This window comes from Ranitomeya variabilis, chromosome 7, assembly GCF_051348905.1.
Source record: "Ranitomeya variabilis isolate aRanVar5 chromosome 7, aRanVar5.hap1, whole genome shotgun sequence".
NCBI classification, from domain to species: domain Eukaryota; kingdom Metazoa; phylum Chordata; class Amphibia; order Anura; family Dendrobatidae; genus Ranitomeya; species Ranitomeya variabilis.
Genome location: NC_135238.1, coordinates 117,262,264 through 117,279,960, shown reverse-complemented (window position 1 = coordinate 117,279,960; position 17,697 = coordinate 117,262,264). Strand labels below are relative to the sequence as shown.

General features: G+C 42.8%; 1 protein-coding gene across 2 annotated transcripts in view; it reads left to right on the top strand.

Annotated features, from left to right (window-relative positions):
- Window positions 1-17,697, top strand: part of CFAP410 (cilia and flagella associated protein 410) — a 182,841-nt gene that overhangs the window by 71,111 nt on the left and 94,033 nt on the right. The gene's annotated exons all lie outside the window — the stretch shown is intronic.

Here is a 17,697-nt window from a genome sequence, read left to right as displayed (position 1 = left end):
GGGTGGGGAGAAGGCATAAAGGAATGGTGGGGGGGTGGAGATCCACCCAAATCCAGGCATCCATTCGAACAAAAACCCAAATGACATCCAAGTCTGAGGGTCAAGTTGCACAAGGCTACCATATTCATTGGAGTGCTTGAATTCCGTCCAATGGAACCATGTTTTATAGAAGACTTCATATCTACTGTAGAGAGAACCTGTCAAGGCCTCCATATACATTAAATCATTGAGATTAGAAATCCAGAGGGATGGACTAGGTGGAATAGCTTTCTTCTATAACATGCCCCCTAACAAAGGCTTCCGAAATGCGCGTAGGGGCGGGCACGTGGGCTCTGTGGACCTGTACCCCCTTGTGCATCTCCAAGGTATACATGTTTATCATGTGGTTATTATTAATGGTGCAATTCGGGCTATTATTGCCAATACTATGTGATCTTTGTATACATGTGCCAATTTTCCTTTGCTGCACCAGCAATAGGTGTAATGTGGAAATCAAGCTAGGAAGAGATACAATCATGTTAGTAATGAAGAATAATAGGTCATCCGCATGATCTGCAATTTTGTAAGAGATATTTTGAATCTTAAGACCCGTAATATCTGGGTTGGACCGTATACACTTGAAGGAAGGGCTCAAGAGTGAGGATAATAATTAGGGGAGAGATGTGACAGCCCTGCCGAGTGCCATTTTCAATTGGAAGATTCTCAGAGAAAACACTATTACCCGCACACAGGCGGAGGGAGTACTAGAGAGAGAACCAATAAACTTTAGCATGGAGCTCTGCAACCCAATAGATATCAGCACCTCCATGAACACCCAGTTGACTCGATCGAAGGCCTTTTCGGCATTTGTGGATAAGCGCATCAAAGGGGTTTTATCCAATTTGGCCTTAGTGGTGTTGTCCTATGCTTCTCTGCTGGACTTAAATTCAGCCTGGTCAGGGTGAATAATGTCTCCAATCAAGGGTGCTAGTCTGGTTGCTAGAATCTTGGTAAAAAGTTTCAAGTCTACACTAAGTAAAGATATTGGGTGATAGCTGGAGCACTGAGCAGCATCTTTGCCTACTTTATGTATAAACGTATTGTTGGCAGTGCATCTTTGAGAAGTGGAGATACCGAGCAAGCAGATGTGTTATTGATGGCAGACCAGAAGTAGGAGCCGAGTTTTTTGTAATAGATCAGAGGGTGACCTTTGAACCAGGGGCTTTACCTGAAGGAGAATTCTTTACTGCAATTTTAAGCTCCAGCTCAGAGATAGCACTCTAAAGGGCAGTGATATCTTCACTCTTCAATGAATGGATCCAGATTTTTTTAATTTATTCATGAATATGGCTCCGGAAATCTTCCCTGTGAGATCCTGAGGTAGATTTATCTATAGAGTATAGAGAAGTGTAGAAATCCCTAAAGGAAGAAACAATGTCTTTTGGCAGAGTTGCCTTACCACCTGAGGGGGGTCTGAATCAATGGGATATAACCCTTCGATCGCTGGATCCTCAGTGCTCTAGCCAGCGTTCTGCTACATTTATTCCCAAATTCATTAAAATATCTTCTACATTTAGCTAGGGAACACTTAGCCTTGTGAGACAAAAGGGATCTCAACTCCTCTCTTTTCTGAATGAGAAGAATTTTTGTAGAATAAGAAAAAAACCACTGTAGAAGTCGCAGCCAGCTCACCAACCAGACCATCCACTCCGGAGCACGGAAGCCCGTCCTGATCACAACGTCCAGTGGCAATACTTGAAACAATATAGATGCTCCAGCTCCAGCAGGATAGGTAAAATAGTAAACTTTATTCGTCCATAATGGTAATAAAAACAGTGAAGATTCCTTACATCAGTGGATCCAAAAACAGGGAATTGTATGTATACGGCTACGCGTTTTGACCTGTGGCGGTCTTACTCATGCCTTAGATACTTCAGGAATGAGCGAGATATAAAGCCTAAGTCGGCCCAAATAGTTACGCCCCCACATCACATGATCGATTTGTAAGGTCCTGGAGCTGCATATAAAAAATCGATTAAAATGTCCAAAAGAAACACATTAAAATATTAACAATAATGGTACATAATTTCATTTTTCTTATTCATGCCTGCAGGATAGCGAGTGTTTAGATTATAAATCCAAAAGGCCTCTCTAGTGATCTGGATTTATGCGGATGTGTAGGTGAAAAAATTATAAGCAAAACGCACATAAAGCCAATTAGTGGAAACACCTTACTGCATGCAAATAGCAGTCATCCGGCCCATACAATTAAATCCATACCTGTGGGAGAATTCATTAGATCGAAACGGAATTGTAGTAGGGAGAGAGATAGACAAAATGAATCTTTCAAAATAAGCGACAGGTTAAAAACTCGGAAATATCCTAGTTGGACTCTAAATAGAGCTAAAAATCTGGTTGATAATAAACGGAGGGAGGAGTTACTAGTTCCGACCACTAGTGTCTCATTAAAAAAGAAAAAGTTTGATAAAAAACCATTTGTTTGTTTACAGTTCTCTTCTTAATTCAACCAAATCAAAGGTATTATTAATAGAAGATTACCTATTCTGCATGAAGACGCCATATTATCAGATATTTTGAAGGATGGGGTAAACATGGTAGCGAGAAGGGCTCGAACCATCAGTGATTTAATTGCCCCCAATTCAAGCCAAAATAAAGTGAAATCCAATACATGGCTCGAATGCAAAGGTTTCTTTAGATGTGGGACCTTGGCATGTAGCACATGCGCACATACACAACCTGGCAATAGCTTCCAAAATTCAGACAACACTAAGGAATATAAAATAAATAGCTTTATAAACTGCCATACAAAAAACGTAGTTTATAAGGTAGATTGCACGGAATGCCGGATTTCATATATAGGATGTACATCGCGCAAACTAAAAACCCGTATAACCGAACATATTAGAGATGCCACTAACCTTAACATGAGAAATAAAAATATCTCTATGGTATCAAAACATTTCAATATACAACATAATGGGGATATCACAAATTTAAAGGTACATGGCATTGAGAAAGTACACATGTCGTATCGAGGAGGAGATTCAAGGAGGCGCCTACTCACTAGAGAGGCCTTTTGGATTTATAATCTAAACACTCGCTATCCTGCAGGCATGAATAAGAAAAATGAAATTTTGTACCATTATTGTTAATATTTTAATGTGTTTCTTTTGGACGTTTTAATCGATTTTTTTATATGCAGCTCCAGGACCTTACAAATCGATCATGTGATGTGGGGGCGTAACTATTTGGGCCGACTTAGGCTTTATATCTCGCTCATTCCTGGAGTATCTAAGGCATGAGTAAGACCGCCACAGGTCGAAACGCGTAGCCGTATACATACAATTCCCTGTTTTTGGATCCACCGATGTAAGGAATCTTCACTGTTTTTATTACCATTATGGACGAATAAAGTTTACTATTTTACCTATCCTGCTGGAGCTGGAGCATCTATATTGTTTCAAGAATTTTTGTGTTGTGGTCAGGAAGGTCCTTATTTCAAGTTTCAAGTGTACGAATGTTTGTCAGCAAATCATTGATAGCCGAAGCTCGCTTTCTTTTTTTATTTTCATATATATGTGACCCGTGTTTTATAAAGACCCCCCTGACCACACATTTATGCACTTCCCAGATTTTGTTGAGGGACATGCAGACTATAACTCTTAATAGCAAATAAAGCTCCTGTACCAAATATTCCACCTCTTATTCAAAGCATAAGACATACTTGTAATGTGCAAATCAGGGCAAGTCATGAAAGTTACAGCAAGTTCCATTCCGCATCGTCACACTCAAGTCCCAAACAGAAGAAGCAATCTGTAATGCTATTTTAACATATGATGCTATGAAAGTTTAGATGACTGGTCTTACTCTATTTGATGCTAACCAACAGTTTGCCTTCTAATTCAGATCCATCAGTGGGCATAAAATTCAATTATAGAGCTTTCCATATTATTGCTTGATAATTAGGAGCTTTCCATATTTTTACATGGCAATTAGGATCTTTCCATATTATTACATGGTAATGAGAAAATTTCAGCTGCTATTTCTTTTATTACATTCCCAGTGGCTAAGAAGTTAAAATACTCGTGTCTAGTATTTGGCAGCATTGCCTTTAAGTTTCATATCGTTCCTGCTAGTGTTCCACAAGCTTCTTTTAATATGTTGCCGGAATTTTATACTTTCTCCTAAAATGATGTAACTGAGTCAGATTCATAGACCTCCTTGCTCGCAGACTGAGGTCAGGGTATTGTGATGGCTTCTCCATTATTTTAAATTTTTTGTCCTTAGGCCATTTTTACACAACTCTGCACGCATGCTTGTAGTACGTGTCCATTTGAACAACCCTTATGCATCAAAGGTTTATCTTATTGGCTGATGACTTTTAGATTTGCTTCAATATCTTTACATAATTGTCCTCTCTAAGTGTGCCATTGATCTTGTAAAGTGCACCAGTCATTCATGCCGCAATGCACACCCCCACAACATGACTCCGCCACCCATGTGCTTAACGGTTGGGATAATTCTGTGGCTTGTAAGTGTCCCAATTGGTTTCCCATACAAAACAATGGTCAAACAGTTCCATTTTTGTTTTGACCAGACCAGAGAATGTTTTTCTAAAAAGTTGAATCTTTGTCCCCATGTGTGGATGCATACCATCACATTTTTTTTTTTTCACGGTAGCTTTGCAGCAGTGCCTTTTTTCTTGCTGAGTGACCTTTCAGGTCATGTCTTTAAGATGCATTTCTTTGTTGATATCTATTCTTTTGTACCAGTTTCCTCCAGCATCGTTATCCTCCATCATCAACATTTATGATTGTTGTCTTGGATTAAATATATTCTCCCTTCACGCTCCACGACAACACAATAGGAGATTGCCTCCCCGCACTAATGGGTACAGGAAACACAAAGGAAACAATATCCTCAGTGTTTTTCCTGTCCCTAGGGGCATGAAGAGGCCATCATGGTGTTCTGGGATTAGCAGACACTGGGACTCAAAGAATACCTGCCGAGCAGTGATGTTGATCGCTCTGCCTTCCTCCTCTCTATCTGCTCCTGTGTCTGGAAAATCAGGACCCATCCGATCTCTTGCGCCTCCAGGCAATGTTGATCGGAGATGGACTGGGGTCCTCCAATAGCTCCCCATCCTCTCTCCTTTTTTTTTCCATGCTGGGCGTGCACCGTAAGTGACGCAGATTGCCGGTACCCTTTAATTGGCGTCACTTTCCGTTGTGTTCCATCGTAAAATGCAGTGCGTTTATCGGTCCTCTGGGGTGAAACCATAGCAATGAATCGACGAGAAGAGGAGACAAATGGCCTTCAGAAAGTCCTCCTCCAGATTGGAATCACAGAATTTTTCAGAAAGGTGAGGAGTCGCATTCGAGTGATGCCAACTGCGCTGAGTCACAGTCACTTCACTATAAGTGACCCATAACATGAACATGCCCTAAGATAAAACTGGTTCCTTACTTGCACAGAGGGTAAGTCTTGTCTTCGCTCTGCATCTGCTGAGCCCAGCGCAAAGACAAGCCCAGTAAGTAATCGTGGGGAGCGTTCCTCATTTTGGCATTAGGATATGAGTAGTTCCGCCTTCTTCCCTTTCTTTCAGGGATTCTACACTACAAACGAGAGCTAAAGCTTTGGGTCGTAGATGTGCCGTTTGTAATAAGAAGCTGCAGTCCTAACTTATAGAAAGCAGTTATGCCACGAGTGCACAGAAAAGGTTGTGAGGGTTAAAAAACTGTCTCTAATAGAAATGTTAAGGGGGATGGTGCGTCAGGAAATTCAGACTTACCTAGCAACCTTCTCAATCGGGTTTTCTAGCACATAAGGTGATCAAAAAGAGGAAGATTAGTTTAGAAGAGAGTTTGTACTCAGAAGAAGCCCATGCAACCATCTCTTAAGATTGGCTTGTGGAAGAGAAATTAAACCCGACTAAAAGCTTTGAAAAGAGGCCAAAAAATATTATTTTTCTGCTGAGGACATGGAGTAACTCCTAACAGCAGTTAGAACTACAATGGAAGTCGAAGAAGAAGAGATGACCCGAACAGTCCCAAATGAAATGTTTAGGGTATTGAAATAAAAAAAGAAGATGGTGTTCCTGGTTCAGGACAATATCCAGAGTTTCATTCTCGATGAATGGGAGTTCCTGGAAAGCGTATAGAAGATATAGCTATAACTTGGTCTGAAATTCGCAAGATTGATATCCAAGTCTCTAAGGTGGCTAGAAAAGCAATTCTTCCATTGGAGGATTTTCACAACTTAAAGATCCAGTGGATCGGAAGATGGAGAGCCTTCTAAAGAAAACTTGGGAAGCATCAGCGGCCTCGTTAACAACAAATGTACCATCCACTTGGATAGCAAGGTCCATGTTCAGATGGTTAAATTCACTCGAGGGTCACTTAAGCATGGGGACTCCCAGAGAAAATGTACTATCTTCTTTAGATCTTTTTCAGAAGTCTATCTCCTATCAGATGCCTTAGCAGAGCCAGTCAGGGTAGCTGCTAGGTCCTTGATGTTATCAAATACGACAAGACGGGCACTTTGACTGAAAATGTGGAATGGTGATGTATCCAAAACCAAACTTTGCACCATTCCATTTCAGGATGAATGTGTTCAAGCCTGCTCTAGACAATTTAGAAAAGATATCCGCTAAAAACAAAATCACTACCTGAACCAAAAATCATCAGGCGAAAATAATTTTGTCCACCACAGACAAAACACTAGGTTACTGGGCGTTTTAATTTGACTGGAATTTGTGTCCAGGATATAGGAGCAACCACAAGAGTCTGGGTGGAAAGGTTATTCCCATAATCCAGCTTACAGGGGAGGGTGAGCTCAGCAGTATGTAGTTTGGGCTAGAACTGCATAGACGTGTTGTTTGTCTGGTGAATGGGTATAGACTGCTGAACCTGCTACATCCTAAAATACTGAGATAGGTGAGGCTGCTATATTTATCTTGTTTCACTTGATGCCTGAAGGAAGGACTGCTTGTTATTCACTTGTACTGGAGAAAGTTTGTTTTGTTTTGGATCTGTAAAGCTTATGATAGACAATAAACTTTATGCTGTTTTGATATAAAAACCATGTGCCAGTGCATATAAAGCTGCTACGAGAGAGCAGGGTATTCACATCTTAATAAAGGGTTAAGGAATTACAGCTCTTTGATATGTATCTGCCTCTTTTTAAAGCGAACCTGTCAGCAGGATTGTGCACAGTAACCTTCAGACAGTGTCAATTTGGCGCCGTTATACTGATTAAAATGATACCTTGTGTAGCGCCAGCACCCTTGCATAGTTCCGGGTCCTCTTCCCCTGCAGGGATGCCGCTGTAACTTCTGTTACCGGCCGGCTCACCGGTACCCTTCTATTACCTCGGGACCGGCACCTCTATACGATACCCAGCAGGGATGCCGATCCTCTGTAGCCGCCTTCATTTCAGGTCCCGCGCTTCCTTCCTCTGCTGCTGCGTCCTTCAGGTCTCCAGGCATGCACTCCTGGTCTCTTAAAGAGACAGTGCGCTAATTCCTAAAGGCTCTCAATCTATGGCTGAGTGTCTTGTACTATTTTAGGCACCTCTGTTTTATGGGAGGTGCCTGAGCAACAAGTGTTTCCTGTTGCTATTTCCCAGGTTCCCCACACCAGCATGCTTGTGATCTGCCTGTATCTTGCTAATACTGGTTTGTCTCCTCAGTGTGACCTCCGTGCCTTTCCACACCTCCTAGGATGGCGTCAGTACCTCCTGCAACTCCCCTTGCCAGCTGCTACCCGATTCCGCCGCTTGCCTGCTGCCAAGCTTTCCGCTATCTGCAGTTCCTGCCAAGGCCGCCTGTGCATCGGGTCAGCTTCCACTTGTCCGGGGTCAAACTGGAGGTAGCACCTTGCATTCCCCGGGCAATCCAATCTGGCCCTGTTTGACAGGTCTTACTACGGGTGTCTGAGGTTCGCATAGTCACACCCCCTTCGGAGCCCCCTGGACAGTGGTCCCGTGGTTCCACAAAAATTTCAATAAACAAATGTACACTTCAGCATCTCTGCCTCCGTTTCCATTTGTTACACCTTGGTTGATAAAATTCATCTTCTGGTTGTTATTTAATCTTTATTTTCAGTTTTGATTTAATGATATGCTTGTGCTCCGGGGTGGCCTGTGGGGGGGTCTTCATGTGGTGCTCTGAAGAAAAACCACTTCACAACATCCACCCAATTGCCCAACAAGCAGACAATCCCTGCATGTGTTGTGGCTGTGAGACATGCAGCTGCGGGAACTCAAACTTATTTTTTGAGCTTGCCGAAGAAACTTGGTTAGCAGCTTAGCCACGTTCAGATAACACCTTATCTGAGCACGTTCGCTCATCACTACTGATAATCCAAAGTACACCACATCCTTTGTAAAACATGGTGGAGGCAGTTTGATGGCACGGGCATGCTCGAGGTCACTGGTGTTTATTAATGATGTGACTTAAGATAGAAGCAGCCAGATGAATTCTGAAGTGTACAGGGCGATACCTTCTGCTCAGACTCAACCAGTTGCAGCAGTGTTGATTCGATGGTACTTCAGAGTGCAAATGGACAATGACCAAAAACTCCCTTGAAAGCAACCCAGGAGTTGCTACCCTTTCAAGCATTCATTTCACATACTTATGACGGGCCAAATTTTTCAAATCGGACCACAGTCACTTTGTGATAATAACTCTAGAATGCCTCAACAGATCTCATTGATTTTGAGATTTTGTTTGTTTTTTGTTCACGCCACATTGTATTTTATGTTAATGGTAAATTTATGTTGATATTTTCTGTGTTTATTTATAAAAATATCAGAAATTTGTCGAAAAATTCTAGCAATTAGCAATTTTTGAACTTTGATTTCCCTTTAATCCAGATAGTCACACCACATAAAATAGTAATTTAATAACATTTACCTCATGTCTGCTTTACATAAAGACCATTTTTAAAATAAAAGGTTTAAAATTGTAGCAGCAATTTTTCATTTTTTTTTTTTCAAGGAAATTTGCAAAAGTTACTTTTTTAGCGACCTATGCAGTTTTGAAGTGACTTTGGGCCTTATACAGGTCCTTCTCAAAAAATTAGCATATAGTGTTAAATTTCATTATTTACCATAATGTAATGATTACAATTAAACTTTCATATATTATAGATTCATTATCCACCAACTGAAATTTGTCAGGTCTTTTATTGTTTTAATACTGATGATTTTGGCATACAACTCCTGATAACCCAAAAAACCTGTCTCAATAAATTAGCATATTTCACCCGTCCAATCAAATAAAAGTGTTTTTTAATAACAAACAAAAAAAACATCAAATAATAATGTTCAGTTATGCACTCAATACTTGGTCGGGAATCCTTTGGCAGAAATGACTGCTTCAATGCGGCGTGGCATGGAGGCAATCAGCCTGTGACACTGCTGAGATGTTATGGAGGCCCAGGATGCTTCAATAGCGGCCTTAAGCTCATCCAGAGTGTTGGGTCTTGCGTCTCTCAACTTTCTCTTCACAATATCCCACAGATTCTCTATGGGGTTCAGGTCAGGAGAGTTGGCAGGCCAATTGAGCACAGTAATACCATGGTCAGTAAACCATTTACCAGTGGTTTTGGCACTGTGAGCAGGTGCCAGGAAGCATGAAGTGCTCCAAAATCTCCTGATAGCTAGCTGCATTGACCCTGCCCTTGATGAAACACAGTGGACCAACACCAGCAGCTGACATGGCACCCCACACCACTGACTGTGGGTACTTGACACTGGACTTCAGGCATTTTGGCATTTCCTTCTCCCCAGTCTTCCTCCAGACTCTGGCACCTTGATTTCCGAATGACATGCAAAATTTGCTTTCATCAGAAAAAAGTACTTGGGACCACTTAGCAACAGTCCAGTGCTGCTTCTCTGTAGCCCAGGTCAGGCGCTTCTGCCGCTGTTTATGGTTCAAAAGTGGCTTTACCTGGGGAATGCGGCACCTGTAGCCCATTTCCTGCACACGCCTGTGCACGGTGGCTCTGGATGTTTCCACACCAGACTCAGTCCACTGCTTCCTCAGGTTCCCCAAGGTCTGGAATCGGTCCTTCTCCACAATCTTCCTCAGGGTCCGGTCACCTCTTCTCGTTGTACAGCGTTTTCTGCCACATTGTTTCCTTCCAACAGACTTACCATTGAGGTGCCTTGATACAGCACTCTGGGAACAGCCTATTTGTTGAGAAATTTCTTTCTGGGTCTTACCCTCTTGCTTGAGGGTGTCAATGATGGCCTTCTTGACATCTGTCAGGTCGCTAGTCTTACCCATGATGGGGGTTTTGAGTAATGAACCAGGCAGGGAGTTTTTAAAAGCCTCAGGTATCTTTTGCATGTGTTTAGAGTTAATTAGTTGATTCAGAAGATTAGGGTAATAGGTCGTTTAGAGAACCTTTTCTTGATATGCTAATTTATTGAGACAGGTTTTTTGGGTTATCAGGAGTTGTAGGCCAAAATCATCAGTATTAAAACAATAAAAGACCTGACAAATTTCAGTTGGTGGATAATGAATCTATAATATATGAAAGTTTAATTGTAATCATTACATTATGGTAAATAATGAAATTTAACACTATATGCTAATTTTTTGAGAAGGACCTGTACAGCTCTGGCAAAAGTTAAGAGACCACCACATCAAAACCCTGTCATGGGCAGCCCAATCTCCAGACCTGAACCCCATTGATAACCTCTGGAATGTAATCAAAAGGATGATGGATAGTCACAAGCTATCAAAGAAGAACTGCTTACATTTTTGCGCCAGAAGCAGTTGTTGAGGGAGGATTTAAAGTGATCCTTCACGGTTAACCCAGTGATTTCCAAATTAATATATAAGGTGTTGCCGGCAACTGAAAATGACCAGACGGAAACGTGTGTCTCTGCATGGGGGATCGAGCAGATCTCTGGCCCCCGTTTATTCTGCATGACTTTATCATAGTCATAGAAATTACACTTCAACCAATCAGCATAAGAACATGCTCACGGTTCTTAGCCTATAAGAATGCAGGAACAATCTGTGCGTCAAAGTTTTGTAGAACTATACACCCTCAGTCTCATGTTCTACCGAGGTTGCAACAATCAAGGTCTCATCAAAATCTCATAACAGCTGTAACCTTTAGCCTACTAACAAAATTTATATCAAAACAACAAAATGGAGTCGAAAAGCACAAAATGGAGAACCTTTCTTAATTTCTTCCTTCACATTCCCCCCTAGATAAATTTTGTTAATTAATGTCCAGCATCAGAGATACTATCCCAAGCTCTAAGCTCGAGCGGTACTGGTCTTCACATGGCTGGTGCCATGTTACCAGTCATGGCTGTTGTGGCGTACCCGTCCCCCCTGTATACTAGAATTTACGAATAACAATTATTGATAACAGTAGTGGGGATCTTTTGAAGATAGCCATGCGCTTGGCTTCAACATCTTCATAAGGTAACTTTGTGAAATCGGTGTAGAGAAGAGCAGGGGTGACAACGCTTTTGGTTTCATCATTAGTTATCCTAGTACAGAATTTCCTAATATACACAGAAATACACCAAAAAACAAGTTTTAGTATTACATACATGACAAAGATAAAGGTGAATACTGGCAGCCATTTTGAATACAGTTATATCTGCAAGCATAGGAAAAACTTATTGTTTCACAGTATGAGTATAGCAGTACAAAAAGGTATAAAGATATATATATATATTTTCACCTTGACAATCCCCCCTAAATACTAAGTTTTTTTCGCTAAAGAAAGATCCTTCGAGACTGTCCATGTGATGGGAAAGGGGAGGTGGATTTCTTCATCCAGACACCTCAGAAACTCTCCCCTAGCGAGAGGCCTCCAGGCAGCTGAACCCTTCACTAACTTCACATGGAGTTCTCCCACTGTCCCTAAACTAAATCTCTTAGCATCATCTGAGAATAGGGGGTTTTGTCTACTCTCTTGAGAGGGACATACTTAGGGATCTCCCCTGGATCAGTACCATCGTACTCTGGTGGGTCTACTTCTTGATTGAGGAAGGTGCCAGTCAGGATTGCTTTCACTAACTACCTATGCCTGCCCAGGTGTACTTATACGTCCATCATATTATCATTATTTGTTTGTAAAATGAGAAAGGTTGGTTCTCAGGGTCAGCCAATTGTTTTTGCGTAGCTAGCTAGTCAGAGGGCCTCCAGGGATAATACTCCTGTATCTGTCTTACCCTACCTGATGTGGTTGGTTCTCTGGTGGTGGGGGCGACATGACATGCTGGTCTACAGCTCCTTCCCAAAAGGATTACTGTCAGCCTACTCCCAAAAGTTAATGTCTCCAGTATCCACCAACCACAATCCTGTGTCAGCTTCTTATATCACTGCATGTGATCTTGTCTGGACAGGATTCAGTGTAATTCTCTTAGGTCGGGTTGCAGCACGGGTCATACAAGTGTTAGGGCCCAAATCCTCAACTATACCCTGGAAGGCATCACAGCTATAATTGACAAATCTTTGTTCACTGTAATATATATATTATTGATCCATTCAACATTTTTATTAATCTGCACCTGTGGGATTATAGAAGCAAAGCCAGCATAAATCTGGTTCTGGGCTTTAAACTGGTCGGGCACCCCCCTTGGCACTCCAATGGCATCAATATATACTAGTGGATCTTCTTCATAACTCATGTGGAGCTGATCAAGGCTTCTCCTCTTTCTGGTAGGTTCATCAGGTGTCTTTGGATCCCAAGGTAAAATCTTGAACTGCATAGCTAGTTTAACAAGGGTGCATTGACCTATCCAGGCATTAGGCAACCTAGGACTGAGCTTACCATCTCCATATAACCAATAAATGTCGTACATATATTCTGTATGTTTGATTAGCAAATCAGTATCTAGAGAACTGTACCCTTTGCAGAAACCTGTCTCGAAGATCCCTACTGGTGTACCTGTGGTGTCGTGGGAATTATAGCAGGTATAATTGTCAGCTAATACGGTTACTTCTCCTGGAACCTTTAGTTTGGGTTTCTCATGAATTAGTAGGACATAATCTGGACAATCAGTGGACTTCAGACCTTTCAAACGATTCATGACACAGGCAGTGGTGTTGTCATCAGGGAAAAGCAATGCATGTGTGTATAGGTGTGTATTCGCAGCAGCACAAGCAATACATCCTACAGAGATATTCTGGACTCTTACATTGTATCTCACCCATTCTAACCATAGGTTTTTCCTTGGGGTTGTTTGTGTTTCTATGGAGAAAACTTCTTGCCAACTGAGACCTGGAATGGGGATTACTTCATTGACTACATTTTGCAAACGCTCACCTGGGCCTGTCTTAGCTGTACTGGTAACAGGGGCCTTGGTTGGTCTGAAACTAATATCCTGGAGCTGTATATGGCCTAAATTCCCATAGTATCCACTACTAAATACATAATTATAATGCCTTCCCAGTACAAATGTCTGCAGGTCAGCAGATTGGGGGCTTTCGAGATTTAGGAGGAGGGGGTGACAACTTTTACCCCATTTACAGCCCCTAAGTGGTTGCAGAAGGGCTGTTAGATGCATTCTCTCACGAAGACTCCTACCCGTCCCATCCTTGGGAACATGGCTTCACTAGATTTATATCCCCAATCATCTCCCGTATTCCAAGCAGCATCTGACCAATAATAACAGTTATTGTTGTCATTTCTGGTAACACACATATAAAACTGGATGATCTCCTCTACCACCCGTTCAGTCTCGGGGCACTTGACTACATTACAGAAATCAAATCGACAGATATTCGCCGGGGCTGTCAGGTTTACCCAGAGAATAGTGGGACCAGAATTCTTATTTACAATAGGGGCCGAAGAGGTAGGGGCGAGGATGGCCCTCAGTTCCAGGATCAAAAACAACAGCAACATTTCCCTTCAGTCACTACTGTGACTAAACACTAGTTCGGTCTCTTTTACAGTGTGAAGCGTGGATCCAGGTGCTCTTTCCTTCAAGTTTTACTGCAGTGGGGGTAACCAGGATCACCGTGTGAGGTCCTTCAAATCTCGGCTGGAGACAATCTCTGCGCACAAACTTTTTCACATACACCAGGTCTCCTGGCACAAAATCATGGTGTCCAGGAACCTTGTCTGGGTCTGGAAGAGAACTGAAGACAGTTAAATGCACTTTGCCAAGGTGTCCATGTAAGGCCTGCACATAGCTAGTCAAGTCCTGGTACTTGATCTGCAACTGTTGTGGAAAGAAACATTCAAGACTGGGGCCCCTGCCAAACAGAATCTCATACGGTGACAGTCCTGTCTTCCTGTTTGGGGTATATCTTACTGAAAACAAAACTAGAGGAAGGCATTCTGTCCATGGTTTACCAGTCTCTGCCATTGCCTTCTGGATTTTAAGCTTAAAAGTTCCATTTAGTCTCTCCACTCTTCCACTACTCTGTGGATGGAGTATGCAATGCTTGACTTACCCCCAGTGCTGCCATTACCTCTGACATGATCTCTCCAGTAAAATGTGAGCCCCGATCGCTTTTGATGACTTCAGGAACTCCATACCTGCATATGATCTCAGCCATCAGTTTCTTCACCGTTGTCTTAGCCGTAGCTTTGGCAACTGGGTAGGCTTCTGGCCAACCTGAAAATAAATCAATGCAGACCAACACATACTCTTACGTCCCTACCCTGGGTAACTGAATTTAATCAATCTGCAGTCTCTGGAATTGGTAAAGGGGCCGGGGAGTGTGTTTGGATGGGGTTTTCACTGTCCTACCCTGATTATGTGTGGCACATATCATGCAGCTCTGTACCTGCCTTTCTGCGCAGGTGGAAAACCCGGGGGCAATCCATTGTTTCTGTAGGGTGTCACACATGGCCGTCTTCGAGTGGTGCACATTCTCGTGCAGAACCTGTGCCATCATTGGGTACAGTACCAGTGGTAGGCAGACCTTTTCACCCCTCCCCCATAGTCCAGTGACGGTATCAGAGCAAGCCCCTATCTTTTGCCACCTATTTTTCTCCTCCTTACTTGCCTGTTCTTGTAACCGGGCTAAGATGTCTTTCAACACAAGTGGAGATGGTGGGGTGTCTAGGTGATGTACTTGAGAGGCTAGAGGAGTGCTTGCTGCTTTCTTGGCAGCCTGGTCTGCCAGTGCGTTACCCTTTGTCCGTCCATCAGTGCCTTTGGTATGTGCCTTTACCTTTATGATGCCTGCTTGGGTGGGAAACTGTAGTGCATTCATAAGTTGCTGGACTGCCTCAGCATGTTTAATGGGGTGGCCATTTGCTGTCAGGAAAGCCCTGGCTCTCCAGATAGGCCCATAACCGTGTGTAATGCCAAAAGCATACCTGGAATCAGTGTAGATATTTACAGTCTTACCTTCTGCTAGTTTGCACGTTTCTATAAGCTCTGCTTCTTGTGCAGACATATGAGCTGGCATTGACTCTGCCTTGATTACCTCATGTTCTGAGACCACAGCATATCTGGTACAGAAGCGTCCTTGGTCATCTTGGTGACGGGATCCATCTACAAAAAGCTCAAAATCAGCATTAGAATAGGCACACTAGAGACCAACCGTTTCCTGAGACATCAATTCTAGACAATCATGTGGTTTGGAAACCTAATCTTGTTCCTCTGGATCCATTCTAGAAAGAAAAAGAGTGTCCTTTTTCATGTCACCTACTCCTCCCCCTTTGGATCCAGTGCACCTTTTCAAGATCACATTGGTAGGCATGAGAATAGCACACCGAAGTCACAGCTGTCTGGTCATGGACATATGGCTAGATTGTACTTGGTTAAGGATACTATATACATCGTGTGGGGTATGGACCGTCAGTGGGTGATCCAAAACAATCTCTGAAGACTTGTGTAGCAACAGCTGGACAGACAACACAGCCCAAACACATAAAGGATTTCCTCTTGCCACCTTAAGCAACAGGTCACTGTTTGTCTCCATGAAGCTGAATCAGCACACCTATAACATATCCTGCATAGATGAGCTCTGTCTGCAAGGCAGTCTGCAGACATAGGGTTAAAAGAAATATTTGAGTAGGGGACTGAATTCATATAAGGTGGGAGGGCTGGAGTTGGAATTTGCTGCTGGGCAGGCCACTGATAAGGAGCCAGCTGCATTCTTGTACCTGGGGTGGGGGCTGGAATTGGAGCAGAGACTGCTGTGGCTGGTTTTAACCCTTGATCTTCCTGTTGATGCAGAACGTGCTAAATTCTTTTGAAAACTTCTGATATTACTGACTCGGCGGGAGGAGGTGGCATACAGAATTGCGTTCTGGACAGCCTCAGTAAGTAACTGTTTGGACCTGGGAATGTTGGCAGGATTATACCGTGGCCCCACTGCATATATTACATATTGACACGGAAACTGTCCTGCTCTGGTTGCTGCGACCTGTCCTGTTTCTACCTGGCCATAAGTTTGTATATATGAATTAGATTCTTCCTGTATCATGGGTCCACCTTTCTGTGAAATCACTGCAGCCAGTCCTCCAATATGGTGGAGTTGATTATCTGCGGCATTTACTATGGCCCCAACATATTGTTTTGTGAGATCCCCTGTCCCTATCCTAAAAAGCACATCATTACGGTGGGGTCCAGGAATAACATTAGAATACATTTCCTGAAAATCTATCTCCTCTGTGTATCCCGTCTCTGACCGAGTGACTAAGATAAGTGGGGGCGGATACTCATAATCACTAGCAATACTAGGCATAACAGGCGCTTGTGCTGGCGGTGGCTGATAATAGATGCCGTCAGCATTTAGCAAGGGAAAGGTGGGGGCTCACTAAGTTTTGGCAACCCAGTATATATTGGCGCTCTGGGATTGAGGGGCACAACCAGATTTCACTTTCAATTTACAATATTTCACAGATCTACCAGCGCGTACAACACTAAGAAAACACAGAGAGACTCAAGAGCGCAGCGACGCACGCGCCCCCTCCCTTTTCAGAAACAGCGATAAGAAAAATCACATCATTCCTCAGTGCAGAAAGGAAAAAAAACCACAGCGCAAGCTGCTCAACCCCTCCCATCGGATATTCCAAAGACAAACACAGACACAAAAAATACAGCAGTTCTTAGACTTAATTAATTTCTACAAAATCTTCATCACACATTTCACATGCCAAATTGAGAATATTTTCCCTGCATTCCTGACAGATTTCTTTTCCCTTCTTTGGGCTAACAATATCAAATTTTCATCACACAATTCAAAGTCTTCTTCTTCCACGGACTGATTCTCCTTTCAAGCGAAATACCCCTACTTAGTCGTGTATAGATACCAGAGTGGCCATATAGTATATTCCACTAGGGTTTTTACCTGTCCCCCGCTGAGACAACCCAAAATCGCGGTACTCAGTGAAAGGAGGAGGGCGTCTTAGACTTAACCCTCCGGACGCCCCTGGACATACACATATATATCTATGTATTCCTGAGTTACGCATCCTACCCAATCTTCGATCACCTCACCGCGCCTGATTCTAACAGTGATCAGGAATTCAGGATATTTTGACTGTAAAGAGAATTACATCACTGGTTAATCCGGGGTGTCCGTTCCTTATGAGGTACGGTTCGAGCACTGGGCTTCCAACGGAACTACACCTCTATATGATTCCACCCAAGAATCATCCCACCTTCGGGGACAAACCTCAGATCCTCTTTGCAGCAACAAACACAGGAAAACCACACCAATCGGTCAGTCTGAACAGTATAACTGCCAACTTA